At 35.0% G+C, this 18,030-nt stretch overlaps 1 long non-coding RNA gene across 1 annotated transcript; it reads left to right on the top strand.

Moving 5' to 3' along the window:
* Positions 1–282: 282 nt before the first annotated feature.
* LOC140860003 (uncharacterized) lies at positions 283–1,529 on the top strand. The gene is made up of 3 exons (XR_012143574.1): positions 283–408; positions 503–573; positions 1,442–1,529. It is a non-coding gene; the product is annotated as an uncharacterized lncRNA (long non-coding RNA).
* The last annotated feature ends 16,501 nt before the right edge of the window (positions 1,530–18,030 follow it).

Raw genomic sequence — 18,030 nt, forward strand, 5'->3', positions numbered from 1 at the left:
TCACCATCAATACAAGTAGGTCTCCATTTATGCTACCCGTGTCACGTGGCCATTTTAAATTATGTTTTTGCTTCTCTACACGCTAACAATTCTTGAATCAGAATGCATTTGTGTAAGCCCTTTTCACCTGAGCTCAAATTGATATATAAATTGCTCTACTCCAATGTTGGGGTAAAATGTTTGAAGAATTGCTTCATATCGTGTTTTGAGCAGCACTTTCAACTAGTCTTTCTTTTTGTCGCAGAAAGGTGATTAGGACACTTATATTTACAGTGGATGGTGGTCTGTTTGGTGGACTGGTACATACAGTATGATTCTCTCAAAGGCTGCCTTCTTACATAAGAAATATATCAACATGTACACTTACGAGATGCCATCTTCCATTCGAGAATATGTGACCAAGAACAGGTACTTATCAAATCATATATTTATTTAAAAACATTTTTCAGCTTCTTGTTTTGCAAATCTGACAGCTTTTAATCAATGATTATGCATTTATTAGAAATTGTGAAGATATTGCAATGTCTTTCCTCGTTGCAAATGCTACTCGTGCTCCGCCCATCTGGGTGAAAGGTAATCTCTCTCTTTTTGCTCAATCTTCTTTCTTCATGCAAGCTTTCACTCATACCTTTTTTAAATGGTGTGCTAGTTTAGATTTGTTATTTGGGATTTTAACTGTCATGGACTCATAATTTTGTTATTTGGCCTTTAAGTAATAGCTTTGGATTGAAACGCTTTTGCGCTAGTTTATATTCCACTTTTTTTAAATCGGTTATTTTATGTTCTTGTTGTGGTCATAGAGCTTTTAAGTGTCATATAAGATTATTCCCTGTAACGTTCATTTTTCCTTCTTGCATGAAATGCTACTTAAAGCTACGTTTCCAAAAATAACAATTACTCCACATGCTTAACCTTCTGTCTAAAAGCAACAAATGCAGCATTCATTTTTTGACACTAAAGAATTACGAAAAATTGAAAATTGCCACAATAGATAAGGTAAATATACAGACTTATATCATCTCATACACGTTTTGTTGCTTGATTGTTGGTGATTTTTTTTTGAAACTTATTTAACTGTTGGCATGGAAATTTTTGGTTATCAAGCTATAGTTCTTTAGATTAGATTTGTTTATGTCTATTTGATACAATCTTCGGTTAGCTGGCAAATTCGTGTTCTTTGTTAACTTGCCTTATTAGGATCCTACAAGGTTTAGATATTGAAGTTGTGGACTGAGAAAGCGTGACTATATGCTTCTCACTGTGTCATGACGAGCACTCTTTCCTTTTCTAAGTTCTCTGCTTAGAATGGTGTTCATGATCTGAATCTTGTATAAGTGATGTGTATAAACTTAAAGATGCAGTTTTGCATAGAGACGGTCGTTTATAATTTGTACTAGTTTACCTCAGTCACCCCACTCAGCATTTTTGTTTTTTCCTACAGTAGAAAATACTTCACATAGAAAGAGGCAGATATGTGGTGGACTGAAAATGGAACAAGGGTCTGTGAGCGATATGGCATCCAGACGATGCACGCAATAGCATTTCAAGGGATTCGAAGGGGTTACTGAATTGCATAACATTAGAGTAATTTTTTTAATGATAATTTTATGTCGTAGTTCATGTTCTTTTACTGATAAATATCTATTTAAGTTTAATTTTTATTTTAATCTATTCATATTTTTTTATGTTTGTTTTTATTTTTAATAATTTACAGTATAGAGATACAAATTAAAGAAAAAGATATTGTTGCGGCTTTTATGAAAGCTCGGGATGCTAGCATGTGCTGAAGTGAGAAATCAAAGTTTTTCAAAATTAATGCATATTTTTTTCCTAGTGTTCATTAATTTAGAATTAGATTATTTTTTATATTTGAATTATATATAACATTGGAAGATTGTATATTAAATTTTATTTTAAAAATTTTTGAATTTTGAGTGATTGATAATATTAAAAAGTTGTGATTTAATTTTTTTTTTTGTTTTTTATTTAAAAAAAGACAACGCTTTTTTAAGCGTTGTCTTTTTCGAATACCACAACGCTTTTTAAGCGTTGTATTTTTCGAATACCACAATGCTTTTAAAGCGTTGTCTTTTCTAAATAAAAGCGTTGTCTTTTTTAAATACCACAACGTTTTTTTCGCGTTGTCTTTGACCGCGGTCTTTTATAACACTGCCTACGACAACGCTTTTTTTGGGACTACAACAACGCGGAAAAAGCGTTGTGGTTTGCCTTTTTTCTTGTAGTGGAAGCTCCTGCTACCCTACGGAATTTTTCAGAAGAGTGACGACCTGCACAATGCTTGCATCACCCTTTCTTTCCAAAATGGAAAATGCCACCAGAACCTAAATAAAAATAAGATGTTTCACTAGACTTCTTGAAAGATTGGGCCCTAGGCCCCAAGGTGCTAGATGGACGAGAAGATTGAAGGGCTCTGTTACGTCGAAGACCATTCTCTGCTTGGAAAAATCGATTCTCCAATACTTCGTAAAATGTCTGATCATCACAAACAGAAACTTAGTTGTAGATCTCCGGACTGAGGCCTTGGAGGAAATTGGAATACTTGACCTTTGACCTAGTGGATATGCGCGGGCAGAAATGCAACAACTCAAAGAATCTCTGTTGATACTCGTCAAAACTCATATTACCCTGCTTTAAGTCCAGAAGCTCCATGGTCTTGGCTTGACGGAGCCCGGGAGGAAATTACAGCTTCACAAAAGCGGTACGAAACTCTTCCAAGTCGTGGCACAACACTCGTGCACTATGGGTGCAAACGTAGACTTGCTCCACTTCCGAATGCATCCCTCTAACAGAAAGTTAACAGCCTCCATGCGCTGCTCCTCGGTGCAATGAAACACTTGAAAACAACTCTCCATCCATTACAACCAGTTCTACGCATCTTCTGAAGTCTCGCCTCTCATCAATGGCTTTGGTCCTATCTGCACAAACCTGTGCATGTCAAAACGGCGGCGTCCATCACGGTGGTGACATTTCTCACGATGGTGTTCGACGATCATTCTCGTCGCCCCATCGCTCAGCACTTCCATGATTCTCATCATCGTGACTTGCCATCTACAAACGAAAACAAATATTAACCTAAAATCTATTTTCATAAATAAAAAGAATCTCAGCATGATCTGATACCATAAATGTATTGACCCGCTCTGGAGTCACCTACTAAACATACATACACATGAAATTAAAGATTAAAACAGTAATAATCCTTAAAAAATGGAAAATAAGTGGTACAATCAAACACTCAGCTAAATACAACCGGTCCTAAAAAACAAACATTGGAAATATTGTTTATACAAGCCCATCAAATAAAGTACGAAAACTCAAATCCTCAAATCCCAACCTGACGAAGGAAACAATGCCAACACCGAGATAGCTGCAACTCAACGACCGCTACCACCAGGTTTGTCCAACATAAGCCCTTACCTACATAATGGGGTGTTCAAAAAAAATACCGAGTACGTGAGCGATAACTCCCAGTAAAAAAATAAGAGTATATACATGCTATGAATGCTAATGCAAATGAACGGGCACGGGAAACCTATCACGGTAGAAATCACTTCTCAGTCAAGTGGCTCCTTTGTATGTATCATGCTAGGTCGTCGCATCAGGAGATGACTCACATACCAAAATAAAAATGTGGATATAGGTGACATGAACCCATAATCTAACGGGTCTAACCATCCACTCAACAACTCGGGCTATGTGACCCCACTATGGGTTATATCAAGGTACAAGCTTAACATGATAAATTCATGCATCATAATAATAGTGACATAATATATGCACATAATCCATGTTATATAAACCATGCAAACATGCAACATGCATACTCAACTATGATATATCGGATAGTACGTATGTACCTCTACTCAAGAAATTCAAGAAACCTAGAAACACTGGTACTCAAGTCCAAGCCTATAAAAATATAATCACCATATCACTTATTTCTTACTAAAATCCTTAATTAGACTAATAGCTACTCACAGAATCTAATCAGATTCTAGCATTATACTTGCGTCCGACACAACTTTGCTACAAACCTAGTAGCACTTCGTCACTTCTGGCCTTCGATACGACGCACAGAAACCCACGAAACAACACTAGAACAATATAGAGGAAAGGGTAATTTGCAATTGAAAATGGAAATCTTGACCCCTATATATAGGCAACGATCGGGACTTTCAATCCCTAGTTCGGAGACTTTGATGTACTTTGAAGCTTCCGATATTTCTTCTGATCTCACACCACCGAATGCGTGTCTTTGATTGGATAACAAAATCTATCGATAGAGTTCAGATCTTCCGAACTAAGGGTTCAGAGCTTCCGAACTCAACCTTGTCAAATAACCAGTTAGAAGCCCATACTTGGCTGCCTATGTAGGTTTCGAAACCACCAATCTTCAGTTCGGAACTTTTGAACCGCTCGACGTCTCCATTCTTGTTCATTGATTTCCAAAGATGTTCGGAGATTCCGATATGCTCTTCGGAGCTTCCGAACAGTCCTAACACTAGGGCTCCTCTGGATCATTTCTGATCGTTCTGAATGCGATTTTAAACTTTAATTACCCAAATGAGGATCCCATAACCATGTTTTGACCAATTAAAAATGATTAGGCAATTGATTAACTTAATTATAAAATCGGGCTATGACACTGAGTCTGTTTATGAAGACATGAAAGGGCCGATTCTCCAACCAGTCCAAAGGGTGATCAAAGTCTTTTTCCACAACAATCATCAGTACTAAAAATGGAAAGAGACCTTTCTCCGACCATTCCACATTTAGAAGAGATAATTGGAGAAGATGACCAACTGCATAATGACCATTCTTCTTCTATTTCCACTCATAAGGACCGGGACCAGTTGAAAACTACTCAAAAAGATGCCAACAAGTTAGTGGTTTTCAAGAAACCTAAAGAACAACCTGGTACCTAATCTTCTTTTGATTCCCAATTCATAGACCCCTTCTTTAGCGAGCACATATTCAAAAAATTAGAGATCTTCCCCTACTTAGTGAATGAGGCTAAAAATAAGTCCTATGCTCAATCAGAAACACAATCATATCAGTTCAGAATCACAATCATAGGAGACTTTATGAAGGTTTGCGACAATGTGACCACCCTCTTAAGTAGATTTGTTGAGGTTAATGTTCACACGACTGCAAATGTGGTTGGATTGTATAACCAATTGATTAAGACTGTGCAATAGTTGGAAACCTGAATTACCAGTTTAGAAACAAACTTGGGCACCCAACTGCATGAGGGCACCCAACTACATGAGATCATCCGACATCTTCAGAAGATTCATGTCAAAAAGGGGGAAGAGGATTAGAGGATAACATTAGAAGAAGATAAGAGAAGGAGACATAAAGAATAAATAAGGAAAACAGCTGAATAAGAAAATATAAGGGACCAAGACAAGGAAGAATCTCTGGAAAAAGATCTTCTTGGTTTGGAGATAGGTCATCTTTACAAATTCAGTAGGTGTAATAGGATTATCATTTCACACTTTCGGGCCTCTTTTAATTATTTGAAGTTCATTACCTTAATGAAGTTAAAATTATTTCAGTAATTTGATCGTTCAATATTTTATTATTCAACGGGATTTTAAGTTTTTTCATCACCCGAAAAAGAAAAATTATTAGGTTCTTTAGTTTTGCTGATAACAAAAAGTATATCATTGTTATAGTTCAAAAGGTCTTTACTTGTATCACATGTAATCAAGATCGTTCAAGATGTCAAACCACTCAATGGTTATGAAAGAGTAAGACAAAGATGTACTACTCCTATAGCTCTACTTGGTTACCACCTAATCCCAAGTCCTGGTGGAACACCTGCAGCTTCCCCGTCAAATTGGGTGTCCAGAAAATACAAAAAATACTGAACGTGAGCTCTAAAGATCAGTACGAGAGTATGAATATACACATGCTATGAATTCATGTGTATCCACACCAAATTTGGACGTCCGATCTGACGCACTTCAGATGGTCCGTTCCCTGATTGGATCGTCTGATCCTACCCGATAGTTTAAACCCTTTGGGTCATTTTCGGACGTCCTGAATCCGATTCTCAATTCCTTAATCCCCTTTAGGAAATCCCTTAATCATATTTTCTTTAATCTAAATATGATTACTGGAGTAATTGTCGATTAATCATTAATTTCAGATACGGGTTACTACATTCTCCCCCCACCCACCTTAAAAGATTTCTTCCTTGAAATCTAGGGCAATTCTCGAGAACATACTATGGACCCTTACTTGAACGTCTGATCGGATAACTTTCGACAACTCAAGACTCTTGTCCAAATTTCGCAAGTCCATTTATATTGAACCGCATCAGTATCCTCAAATCCATCATTTTGGCCCTCGCTGAAGCTAAAATCTGCTATGTTACTGATGAAAGTCGAACTTACTTGGCACTAATGTATCCCATCCTGATACACCTTCTGTTCTCAAAGCAAATCTCTAAAAGATTCTTCTACCAAGATAACACTCGTACAATCGTATCTTGAAACCAAAGATATCTTACACAATGATGTCATTCCTCATCTCCTTCTGATGTCAACATGTCAAACTAGATATATGCGTCAAGATAAACCACCTTGATGACCTCAATACATTGTCATTATCTTGGAACATGCATTGTCCCCGGTACATGAATGCTCTACCAAAATCAGTCAAGTCATTTTTATCTATGATCGAATCAGACGACAGTTCACAAGTAACCACTGGGCACTAATCTGGCACCAATTGAAAATAACCACGATGTCACTGGTCAAATCGAACGCAGACACCTGCTTGCACAAATTCACCATCCCAAGTGAATCTTATACAGACAAACCCAAACTATAACCTATCTGGCTTATGACGTTTGTCGAATCACTAACTAGATATATCCATATAGTGGCTCCCAAAACTCATGGTGTAGAATACCTATAGTCAGGAAACATCCAGCCCAAAATTGTTTCGATACATCAAATCAGACATCTCTCTACAAGGAATCCAACTGGCACTTAGCTATACTCCAACGTAACTGTTTACAACAATTTCTGACGAAGTAACCTTCCCAAAATCCTCTGAAACACAAAAAAAACTTCAATAGCAATATTGGGAAATTAATTCACCAAGTCTAGTACTAATCACAGTTCACGTCTCTCAGTGTATCTCAACGCTATGTCCTGAAGAACGCTATCATCACTTGACAACCATGTTTGTAAAGTCAAGTCTTAACCATTGGTTCGAGAAACCATCTAGATATATGTACCTTGCAATGGTAAGAATCTCATTCCTAACGAAATACGCCGTCTCGATTCATAGGTTGCTCATCTATGACTCTCAAACAATGGACTAGTCAAATCTTTCCGCCACTAACCCAACGCCAAAAATTATTAACTCTAAATAATTCAATTATCGTTGTACATCCTCCATGTATCTATACCATTTGTTATAACTGTGCACATATCGAGTCTTAAGGCAAGCTTCCTCCAAAATGCTCGACTGGAATGAACTTCCCACAGTACGCCGACATGCTTCCTATTCCATCTCGAAACCTGGCAGTCATTTGAACCTGTATAATTCATTCTTGAGTCTCTGATGGAAACCATCATCACTAAATCCCAACTTCGCAATGTAGAACCAACTGATCTTGAAGAGAACTAATCCCAACGGATTCTACAATTTGCTAAATCATGTCCCTACTGAAATGTATCAGCCCTGACAACGAATTGGAATGACTAAGATTGTTGGTGAACACATCATCTCTGGAACTATCGCAAGCCACCAGTTTCCAAATTTATCTAGGAATACGCCTAGCGCTAACATGCTTGAAATAACCTTCATTATACATAAAATATCCGACTATTGTATCTTGCTGGAATACAACAGCCTCGACAAGTAGTCTGCACTGATGTGACTTATTAACTGGGTTGAACAAAATTGCTTCATCTCGATCTTACAAAATCCTCAGCCTTAGCGGCAATCCTGTTGGCTACTGAGTCGATCCTGATTTATTCAAACATCTCAATGGCATAGCGCATCATATCACACGAGGAGATTAGTCACAACAATCCTGCTAGACCCCAAAATCCAGGCCTCAGCTGTTGTCTTATCTCACTACAAAACAACTGTTGTTAATCTGCTAATGCTCATTGAAAACTACAACCCTCGTCGGATATCATTTCAACGGCACATTCTAAACTATTGCTGGAAACATCTAAGCAAAATATTCGGCTAATAATCCTAAAAAACCTGTCGTTCACTAACTTGGAAGAACTAATCCATCTCAAAAGTTCCGCTTCTCGCATTCCAGGAGATTCCCAATAACAAAACTCCTAAGCATACCATCTTATGGTACCTGTCACAAGTACCTCTTGATTCGCTATACGAATCAACACAAATTGGACTAAACCCCAATGATAACATTGGTCCGCTGCTACTCATGCTCAGCTGATCCTAATCAATCATTCCAGGAAATTCACTTGCCAACTATTGATAAACTCTATGGCTTGATCAACGATCCTGTTCTTACTTCCACAAGTTGCTAATCCTAAATATTTGGAATCATAAGAATCACACTTTATTCACATTCCTATCTTGGGAAAACAGACGATAGCTAAGAGCAGTCTATTGGCACAAGTCCCGCGCTATTCCAAAACTACCATCCATTGTGTTGTCCATATGAACGAACACCACAACAGACTAAACCCAAAACAATTTCCTCAACCTATCAACCTAGATCATTCCCATCACATAGAAATCCTACGCTTCATCTCTGAAGACATCAGATGATACTCCGCGTAGTCACTGGTAGAAATCCATCTACCAACTAGATCTACTCATCTAGTAATATCTCAAAAGGTCAAAACCTATCTTTTCAAAACAATCACTCGTCAAGGAAATTTCTCCGAGACTGATTCTGACAGCAGAAATCTCAAACCAATATCTCTGACAAAAAGTCCCTTGTATCTATCCATACCAAAGTCACACCCTGTTGTGACTGCTACCAAAAATCCCTAGACTGAGATAGGCTCCCCTAACATCCCTGGAACATAAAGCCTCCAATTAACCTCTGGAGTGATGAAAACTCCCAGAGTAAAATCTACTAAGGGTCATGCCTGCTCACGTCTAGTCCCGGTCACAGTCCACAACTCTTGGTATTACTCGACCTGGTGCTAAGAAGAAACCCATCATCTTATGACAATAACCTAATAAGGTCCACATAGCTTTACTGTTATGAGGAAAACAATCTTAGAACAATACCCATGCTCCTAATGAATCACTTCATCCCTGGGACTAAACATAGTCAACAGACTAATTAGATCGTCCTAGGAAAGCACCAAGAATCAGACAACTAGAAACATGTAATAACCCCCGCAAGTCACTAGATTAACCTCAAGATTTCCAAAAATTAATACACATGTATCATTGTTTCAAGTCATGTACAATTCTTATTACAATCTCATGTAATAGAAAATCACTAAAATCCAAATACATTAAACAGATGTACAATAACACTTGAAATGATACAACTAGGGTCTAAAATCACTAATACAGATGATTTAATACTTACAATTGAAATACTGTTTACAGCAAAACACTATATTCAATACATTTAAATCATTGTACTAGTCTTGATTTTGAGCATGAAGTTTCTCATATGTCCGAGCATCAATACAAGCATACTCTGACAGACGTATTTATTCACGCCTCAAACCTAGAGATTCTTATTACTAGATCGGGTGCGTCACTATTATATGTGAAACTCCCGATGGATGTGATACGATCTCTACAAAAGTTTCTTCAACTGTTTGTGGAGAATCTTTAGAGGAGTGCAATCTTGGTTGAACGGTATGGACGCAAGCATCAAGTGTGTACCAACCAATCCCCTGCCACTGCCTCTGACATCCGGTACTTGATTCAAAGCTAGAATCCACATGATTCAAAATTTTTATAACTCGTACACCATCCTTTGCTCATGTCCAAACTTGCTGGAATCATATAAGTAAAATCTTTAAAAATCCTACCGATGATGATGGTATTCGAGCAACCTAATTGCCTTATCATCATCACATTTAAGTTCTCATCATTCCCAAGGACAACCCAAAGTCTCAGTACTATGTCCCAAAAGTCTCTTTGCATGCTCTGATACCAATAAATATAGTGACCCTGACCTGAATCTACTACTAATCAAAGTTTAAGGCTTAATTAAGCATGCAACAAATGGTAATTAGAGATATGCTGCGGAAACTAAATAAATGCTGAACCGGCAGAATACAACCGGTAAATAAAATCTCAATGTACAACCCAATTAGAATAAATCAATTGATCCTAGCTACTAATCTTGTAGCTCTGCTTGGTCACCACCTAATTCCAAGTCCTGGTGGAACACCTGCAAATGCCCCATCAAATGGGATGTCCAGAAAACATAGAAAATACAGGACGTGAGCACTAAATCTCAGTACGAGAGTACGAATGTACACATGCTATGAATGCAAATACAAATGCATATGAATGGGTACCGGGAACCTATCATAGATAGAACACTGCTCAGTCAAAGACGCCATGGTATGTAGCACATTGGGCCGTCGCATCAAGAGGTGGCTCCCATACCATAAGAACCGTGGATATAACCGGATCCAAATCCATGGAATCCATCCAATAACATATACGGGGCTGAGCGACCCCTACTACGGCTATGCAATCAAGGAATAAAACTCAACGTGTTCATGCATGCAACATAATATCCGTAGCATAAAAAATGCACATATAATCAATGCCACATAAAACATGCAAACATAGAATATGTATATTCTACTAGGCTATCTCGGATAATACGTCCGTACCTTACTAAGGCAGTCCTAGAAGCATCCTCTAGATTCCAAGACTACCATCCAGCACTACAATTCTAATACTGCATGCATCATCTATTTTATTCTAAAAGTCTTCACTAAGCTATTTCATACTCTTAAATATTTTAGGAAGCCAAAGCTATACCTGCGTCCGTCGTCAGCCCGCTGATGACGAATGCCTCACAACGTGGCCACAACCCTGCTGCAGCTCTGCAGCTTCGAGCACTGCTCCACTACTATATCACACACTGTCTGACTATACTAAAATATACTTCCTAATCCAACTCTAAAATAAGAGTACTCAAAAAGCCCTAAAATAGAGCATGTGGGTGAAGGAGAGAAGTTCTGAACGCTTGGAAATGAGCCATCTCGGCCATATTTATAGAATGCGATCGGAGCATTCGGTCACACCATCGGAGCGTCCGGTCACCATCGGAGCGTCCGTTCTACCCATTGGACCATCCGTTCTCCGCCACGTGTCAATCCGGGTACATGCAACCATACACCTGTCTCAGGTACAGATCGGACCGTCCGATGTCCCCTCATGATGTAAGAAATGACGTCATCATGCTAACCACCTTGATGACGTAAGCCCTAGCAGATCGGACCGTCCGTTTACCTGATCGAAGCATCCGATCTGACGCACTTCAGATGGTCTGTTCCCTGATCGGATCGTCCGATCCTACCCGATAGTTCAATCCTTTTGGGCCATTTTCGGACGTCCTGAATCCGATTCTCAAGTCCTTAATCCCCTTTAGGAAATCCTTTAATCATGTTTTATTTAATCTAAACATGATTATTGGAGTAATTTTTGATTAATCATCAATTTCGGATACGAGTTACTACAATCTTTGTGCTTCAAATCGTTTTTGAAGTTGAGAAAAATAGTCTTGTTTAGCTAACACTGGCAAGACCGGTTCATTTGCTAGAAAAATATTTTGAAATATATTAAAAGTTTGTTTTCACCCCTTTAATTTTTATATACAACCAATCCCAACAAATTAAAATCATTTTTATAAAGTAAGAACATTGATTAAGTAGTTGGTATGGAAACCAAGTCATTTTAGCATCATGCCAACTTTTAATTTAGTCAGAACTCCCCCTAGTCCCACTAATTCTTAAATACAAGTTTTTTTAATTTAAGAATTCAAATTTCTTAAAAAAAAACTATCAGACCACTCGATCCACATATAGGTTGAGTCGATGCTACCCACAGGATAGTGCCCTGCAGGTATCGTGGCGGCCCATGATTGGTTAAAATTAGTGGGTCGCACGTGAGACCCACTATTTTTTTATCAATCATGGGGTTACACGTCACCCGCAGGGTAGTGCTCTGCAAGTGGCATGTACTAAACCCCACATATGCGATTGTTCATAGGACTCGTGGACCGAGGGGTCAAATATCTCAAAAATATTTTTTTAAAAAAAAGAGATAAATATAAGTACTCCTTTATTGTCATCTCTAAATTAAATAATAAGATATCTCTTAAAAATTAAAAAAAATTATGAATGTATATTATTAAGGAGGAGATAAATGTCGTCAATTATCATCACTATATTTTTTTACTTCATAATCTAACATGTAACAATAAATATTATGATGGAATTTCTTGAAGAAAATTTATTGAAGAATCGGTTTGTTTTTATATATTTTCATCTAAAACTTGATCCCAAAATCAATTTCTTTTGTTTGATTGATTATGGAATCCAGTTCAAATCGTAATTGGACTAAAAATAAATCCACAAAGTGTAACCTTCGGTTCGATTTTATCAGTTTAGCTAGATTGATTTGGTTTGACTTCTGAATACACAAGAGCAAGTGAGAAGTTGGTATTTTCACTATATATCCATAAATTAAGAATTTAAAATGACTTGGTTTACCCAAATTTTCTTCCCCCAACAAACTATGCCCGTTAGTCAGATGGTAATTTAAGAAGATGTGCACTTTCCCTCCTGTCTTCCAACGTCACCATAGGTTTCCCATTTCTTCAGTCCACAAGAGTAAGTAGTTATTAATAATTAAAAATAACAATAGTCTATTTTTTTTGTTAGATACCTAGGGAGCGTTTGTAATTACAAAAGTGATATTATTATTATTATTATTATTATTATTATTATTAAGGTAAAACCGTAAAAGTGATTTTATTTCTTAAAAAATGATTATGACAAAAGTCAATTTTAAATTAGGCGAGTGAAAAGTTGCGCTCAAGTGCCAATAGTGATACTTCACAAACTAGTATGAAATTTTCGAGTTTTTGTAATATCTTAATTTTCATCTTCTGATGATTTTTAGTGGTTTTCGTCATATCTTTGATCCAATAAACATACCGAGTAATGAAACGTACAACATGTCACTATATGCAAACAATATCAAATATCATGTTAAAGTTCATTTGGATCATTTAAATTTTTTAATAAAGCACTAATTGCATTCATGTGTTCTTTCTTCTCTTTTGCAAAGAGAGTTCATATAATTTTTAGTTATTGAACTTGTGATTTATAATTTATTGTGTTATTAACATACACAAGTTGTAGTTAGTGTATCTTAGGAAAGTTTGTCAAATACCAACAACATAATTTTGTAAATAAAAATATGAGAAATACTTCTTAAAAGTTCTCCCAAACACTACCATAATCAACTCAATAAAAGTAGAAGCTACTGCAAATACCCTTTGAATTTTCTTTGGAGTATGTGCGAGTAACTAGTGTATGATAGAATCAAACTGAATATTAACAATTTTTCAATCTTGAATTTGAAGTTAAAATAAATATTTTTAATTTTCTCAAATTTGGCTCATATTATAGGCCAGTTTTGACATTGGCTTGAAATTTGCTAGTGTGTTTGTGAGCTATTTGAACTACTAATTGAAATTAAAGGCACAAAATAATGTGGATTTGAATTTCACTTGTAAAATGTTCAAGCATATCTAGTTTGACTTGAATTCAAAATTTTTCAATATAAATCAAATATTTTTCGAGTTAACTTGAATGGTTCATGAGTTAGCTCGATTCATTTACAGTACCTCTGCATATAAGTACTATATGGCATGCCATATATCCAACATGCAATGCCTAAATCAGTTTAAAATATTAACTTATATTTTAATATAGGAAAAATTATTATTTTTTCAATACATATTTGGAAGTTATATAATGTTTAATTATATAAAATAAATAAATTTTATATTAAATTATTCTATTTTTCACGTTTGGTGGTCTCTATATTCCAAGGGAAAAATTATATCTTTTCAATACATATTTGGAAGTTATATAATGTTAAATTATAATAAAGTAATTAATTTTTAGATTAAATTATTCGATTTTTCACGTTTGGTGGTCTCTATATTCCAAGGTCGTGACATTAGTTTGTTCCTAAATCAAGCAACGATTTCTTAATTAATTGACTAAAAGATATCGCTTTTGGGAACCGTTAACCTATACACATTTAATATGTCGCTAAGATTAGATGTATTATCACATAATATTTCGTCAACTATTTATAGACTAATTTTAGTGGTAGTCATGTATTTTATCTATAGGACCAATTTTATGTTAGATTTAGAAAGTTTTCAACATAAAAGGTTTTAGAGAAAAAAAAAATGTTTCCCTTAAAAATATATTTTTCTAAGAAAAAGGATGCTTAGATGTTTTTTTTAAATAAAAATGAAAATGAAAATCGTAAAATATCATTCTATATTATACTATATTTTAAAGAGAAAGCACCTCTTAATAAGTAACTATTTTGGTATGACCACCTAAAAAGAAGGAAAACCTCTTAGTTGTTTGATTAAAAAATAATCCAGAAAAAATTAATGCTAAAAATAATTATTTTTAAAGTTAATTATCATACAACAAACCGAATAAAAACTTTTTAAAAAGCTATTATTTTTAAAAACTAAGTAAAACTGGCATTTTTTTTCACATGTTATATCACATAGACAACGGATGTGTCCCTTCCACTAGTATATATGATGTCTCTTGGGAGTAGGCTGGTCTTAATCATTTAAATTATAAAATGTCTATGTACTAATAGCATGTAAAAATTTAAAATTTTGAGCCTAAAATTTGGATCCAAAAATTATAGAAGGAAATTTTTGTTTTTATGAATAACTAGGCCTACAATAATAGCAATTAAAAATATAATTTTTTTTGTAAAAATTAATATAATATATATACACTATTATAATGTATGAGGAAAATAGAGACAAAAATGGTAGTTTTTGTTGAAAAATATTATTATTATTAATATTATGTTGAATATTGAATGTTGAATGTTGAATATTGAGTTGTAAAATGTGGAAAATTAGTGTGTGATGATGTAGATGATGATGTATTTATTTTTGGACTAATCTCAAATGTGGATCTATAAATAGGTCTTCATTTGTGATGAAAAATACAATTGAATTGAGAGAAAAATATTTGTGAAGTGTAGAGTTTGATATATTTTGAGTTTTGGAGTTTTTATTTTTTACCATAAATTTTTACTTTTTCACAACACGTTATCAGCACGATCGCTCGAAGGTTCTCTATATTTTCCGACGCTCCAAAATACAAGAAGAAGTCAAAAATATTCAACAAGTAAGAATTTTTATTTTACTGTTTATATATTTTTATTGTGTATATATTAATATATAATATCATGTTATGAAAAAATAAGTTTTTTTTTCAAAACTTGTTATAAATCCTGGGAGGATGTTAAGACGACATCCCACACTCCCGGTAAGGGATACGACAGGTATAAAAACCTCTAAGGTTTTTAAACAATAATGTGATATATATTTATTATGTATATATATTAACTATATTAATATATAATTTCATGTTATTATATAAAAGGTTGTCTATGACACTGACCTTATAATAACGTGATATGATATATATTATTGTGTATTTATATACTAACCATATTTGTATAATCTCATGTTATTATATAAAAGGTTGTCTACGACACCGATCTTATAATAATGTGATATGATATACTATACCTGACTTTATACTAACTATATTGGTATAATTTCACAACATTATATAAAAGGTTGTCTACGACACTGACCTTATAATAATGTGATATGATATACATAATTATTTAATTATGATTATCATTATATGCATTGCATCATTATCACAAATTTTTATTCAACACATACTCGATTTTTTTCTTTACCCCCAACGGTCACAAACGGCTAGTTTTTGGCCTATAAATATGTTCACTCAAACTTATTTTCAATCACACCAAAATTCACTATTTCTCTCAAAATATTTTTACTCGATTTTTGGAAGATGGAGATGATGGCATTTATAAGGATATTTTTCATAACGACTATGATCATCATGCTCACGAGTTTTGTATTCACCGGCGATTTTCCACCACAGATTTTTTATCTATTTATATACGCACTTGTAATTTTCATTTTTCCATTATTTTGTATTGTCATATTAATAGAAATTAACTAATAAAATGCATTGTTATTTTTCTAGTACCACCATGTCAAACTTGACAAAGATTGAATTCGTTGCGCTCGATATCACCGGAAAGAATTACATGCCATGGACTCTCGATGTAGAAATGCATCTTGAGTCATTGGGTCTAAGTGATACCATAAAAGAAAATAATATATCATCCTCACAAGAAAATGCAAAGTCTATGATTTTCTTACGTAGACATCTTGATGAAGGATTGAAATGTGAGTATCTCACAGAAAAAGACTCAATGATTTTATGAAAAGGGCTGAAAGAAAGATTTGAGCATATAAGGGAAGTTATACTCCCGACCGCCCGTGATGAATGAAATATGTTAAGATTCCAAGACTTTAAAAAAGTCAGTGATTATAATTCAGCGATGTATCGAATAGTCTCACAATTGAAATTCTGTGGACTTGAAGTAACAGAGATGGAAATGCTTGAGAAAATATTTTCCACTTTTCACGCATCAAATATAACTCTACAAAAACAGTATAGAGTGCGTGGATTTTCGAGATATTCCGAACTAATCGCATGTCTTCTTGTGGCGGAAAAGAACAACGAATTGTTAGTAAGAAATCATCAATCCTGACCCACTGGATCAACGGCATTTCCTGAAGCAAATGTCGTAATGAAAAATGAAAACCAAAATCAAAGGCATAGACCAGATTTTGGTCGTGGACGAGGTCGAGGAAATGGGCGTGGACGTGGACGTGGACGTAAAAATTATCGCGGTCATGGTCGTGGCCGTGGATATGAAAATAATCGAGGTAGTTATTTCAATAACTCATCTCAAAAGAACGTCACGAATCACCCACCAAAAAGGCAGCATGAAAATACGAGTGAAAATGAAAATCACTCAAAAAGATCTGAGAGTGTTTGTTATAGATGTGGCACTCCAGGACATTGGTCACATATTTGTCGAACCCCTGAGCACCTATGTAAGCTCTATAAAGAATCGACAAAGGGGAAAGGAAAAGAGACAAATTTTGTTGAAGATAGTGACCGTTTAATTGGTTCAACTAGTTTCAATGCTGCAGATTTTTTGAATGATTTCGAAGACATTGATTAAAATATTGGTGGGACTACATTGTAACAAATTTGTATTTTTCATGCATTCTTGTATTATAAAGCATGTTATATTTTGCATTTGTATTGTACTTAATTTTTCTTTATTGCATTTTTTTTGTGAAGTTTGATATGGAAAATGCTATGTGCAAACATGGAAATAATATCATGGAAATTTGCATACCAGATAGTGGTACAACACACACTATTCTGCGAGATGAAAGATATTTCTTGGAAATAAAACCAACAAAAACAATGGTGAATACCATATCAGGTCCTGTAGACTTGATTGAAGGTTGTGGAAAAGCACATTTTTTGTTACCTAATGGTACAAAATTTCTGATAAATGATGCTTTATATTCACCACAATCGAAAAGAAATTTGTTGAGTTTTAATGACATATACTCTCATGGGTATGATACTGAGACGATAACTGATGGAAATCAGAAATATATGTGTCTTACCACATATAAATCAGGAAAGAAATATGTGGTTGAAAAATTATCAATGCTCCCTACTGGATTGCATTATACACATATAAGGCCAATCGAATCAAATATGGTGGTTAATAGTTCTTCAATATTAACAAATTGGCATGATCGATTGGGACATCCTGGTTCAATAATGATGCGAATAATTATTGAAA

This window comes from Henckelia pumila, chromosome 4 (assembly GCF_033568475.1).
Source record: "Henckelia pumila isolate YLH828 chromosome 4, ASM3356847v2, whole genome shotgun sequence".
Taxonomy (NCBI): Eukaryota; Viridiplantae; Streptophyta; class Magnoliopsida; order Lamiales; family Gesneriaceae; genus Henckelia; species Henckelia pumila.